At 78.9% G+C, this 2,500-nt stretch overlaps 1 non-coding gene across 1 annotated transcript; it reads left to right on the top strand.

Annotated features, from left to right (window-relative positions):
- The first annotated feature begins 1,820 nt into the window (after positions 1-1,820).
- LOC142359679 (5.8S ribosomal RNA) lies at positions 1,821-1,973 on the top strand. The gene has a single exon (XR_012762540.1). It is a non-coding gene; the product is annotated as a 5.8S ribosomal RNA (ribosomal RNA).
- The last annotated feature ends 527 nt before the right edge of the window (positions 1,974-2,500 follow it).

Raw genomic sequence — 2,500 nt, forward strand, 5'->3', positions numbered from 1 at the left:
CGCGGGACAGGGCTGTCTCCGGGCGTTCCGGGCCGTGGCGCGGGTGTGCGCACGGCGTTTCGGGCGGCGCGGCGGCCGGACCCGCGAACCTCCCCTCCGACCCGGCACGGCTGCCTCTCGAAGAGGGAGCCGTGGCGGGAAGGGGGGGGCGCGAGCACGGTCTCGGCCGCTGGCGCCGCCCGGGGCGGGCGAGGCCCCCCCCCGGCCGGGTCGCGTCCCGCGCGAGCGGGCGGCCCGAGCCACGTCTCTCCCCCCGGGCGCAGCGCCGGGCTATCGAGGGAAACCCCGGGCCCCGGGGCTAAGGAGGACGAGGTGGTGGCGGCGGATGCCGGGCGCGCCCCCGCGGGCGGACGCTCCCCCGAGGGCGGCAGCCGGGGGAGGCACCCCCGCGGGGCCATGCAGGTCGTTTCCCTCACCCCAGGGCCAGGTACCTAGCGTCCGCGCTTCGGCGGCCCTCCCTCGGCCGAGTCCGGGGGTCAAAGGCCAAAGGAGCCGGGCGGCGGTTTAAAGACTCGAGCGGCACGGCGCGAGCCGCGGGGGGGGCGTCCGCCCCCGCGGGCCGCCGTGCCGGAGAAGGGGGGGCGTCTCGCTGCCCCAACCTGCCCCCCCTCTCCGCGGGCCGGTCTCGGCGGAGAGACCGCGGCGCGGGTCGGCCGCGGCCGACCTGCCCGCCCTCGCAAACGGGGCCACCCGCCGGCCGGAGCGCGGGCTCCGCGCCGGGGGAAAGAAAGGCGCGGCGAGCCCCCGCGGGGGGGGGCGGCCGCCGGGGGGCCGCCCCGCGCCTTTGGACGCTCGCGCTGCGGCCAGCGCTCGGGGCGCGCCGCGCTCCCCTCTCCCGCTCCTCGCCCCGCCCTCGGCGCCCAGGGAAAGAAAGGGGGGGGCGAGCCACACCCCCCCAGGCCGAGCGGCGGCGGCGCCGCTCGGCGTGCCGGTCGGTGCCGGTCGTCCGTCGGGTCGTCCGGGAGGGTTCCCCGGCCGCATCCGCTGGCGGCCGTCCCGTCCCGCGTTTCCCCGCCCGTCGCTTCCGTCTCGAGGGCGGGCGCGCGGCGCGGGGGCGTCCCGCTCCGGGTCTTCGCGTGGAAACGGGGAGAGTGGGAGCCGCCCCCCGCGCTCAGCGCCGTCCGCCTTTCCGCTGGGGCCGTGCCGGCGGCCCCAGGGGGCCGAGGCGAGAAGCGGCTGCGGCGGCGGTTTTCGCGGCGGCGGTGGCGGCCGCCGCCGCCGGGCGGGGTGGCCGGGTTCGCCCATCCGGCGCGGGCCGGTGGGCGGCCGCGCGTCGCCGGCTCGCGCTCCAGTGGCCGGCCGCGCTTCCTCCGGCGTCGGTGGAAGGCGGCGTCGGCGCCGAGGTTCGCCGGCGGGGCGAGAGGCGACCGTGGTGGGCGGAGCCGGCTCGTCGCAGCGCGGGCGCAGCCGGGCGTCCGGCTCCCGAGCGAAGGCGGGCAGGCGTCGCGGCCGGGCGTGCCGTAGCCTCCGGGGGGAGGCCGGTCCGAGCCCGGGCGCCTGGGCCGCCCCCGAAGCGCGCCAAGGGTGTGTGTGTTGCGTACGTTTCCCCAGGGTCGGTCGGGAGCGCGGGCTCCCCCGCCCTTTGGCCGCTCGGGGTTTTCCGTTGTTTTCCGTTTCCCCTGTGCTCGTACGGTCAAGCCGAGGCGAGGGCCTCTCCGTCGCGCCGCGTCGCGCCGCCGCGCCGCGCCCCCTCCGCGCGTGCGGAGGGGGGTGGGCGGCGGCGGGGCCGGCGGTCGGTCCGGCCGTCCTCAGAGAAGGGGCCGCTCTCGGCGAGCGGTCCCGGCCCCTCCGCGCGCGCGGGGCGGTGCCGAAACCGAGACAACTCTTAGCGGTGGATCACTCGGCTCGTGCGTCGATGAAGAACGCAGCTAGCTGCGAGAATTAATGTGAATTGCAGGACACATTGATCATCGACACTTCGAACGCACTCGCGGCCCCGGGTTCCTCCCGGGGCTACGCCTGTCTGAGCGTCGCTTTACGATCAATCGCCGTCTGCGCCGCCGAGCCCCCCCGCCCCAGCGCGGGGGGGGGGGGCCGGCGGGCCAGCAGCGGCGCGGCTGGGGTGCCTCGCAGGGCCGCGCGCGCGAGCGCGCGGGCCTTCGTCCCCCTAAATGGAGACTCGGGGAGCGCTCCGAAGCTCCCCGCTCCCGGAGAGCGCCTGTTGGACGGAGCTCGTCCCCGCCGGGCTATCGGCGGTGGGTTTGGGGAAGAGAGAGCGAGAGCGAGCTTCGGGGGAGGGAGGCGCGGGGCGGCGATGGCGCGGGCCTCGCCGCCGGCCTCCCGCGCGGGCGTCTGTCTGCGGGTGGGCACCGCGGGGGTGCCGTGCCGCACTGACGCGCGCGCGTGCGCGCGCCGGTGGGTGGGGGACGGGGGCGGTGGCGGTGGACGCCCCCGTCTGTCCCCCGTCCGCGCCGCCCCTGCCCCGGTTCCTGTCGCCCTCCTCCTCCCCGAGAAAAACCCATCGCCGTGGCCCCGTGCGGGGCCGTCTCCGGGCGCGTCT

Source organism: Opisthocomus hoazin, unplaced genomic scaffold, assembly GCF_030867145.1.
Source record: "Opisthocomus hoazin isolate bOpiHoa1 unplaced genomic scaffold, bOpiHoa1.hap1 HAP1_SCAFFOLD_129, whole genome shotgun sequence".
Lineage (NCBI taxonomy): Eukaryota > Metazoa > Chordata > Aves > Opisthocomiformes > Opisthocomidae > Opisthocomus > Opisthocomus hoazin.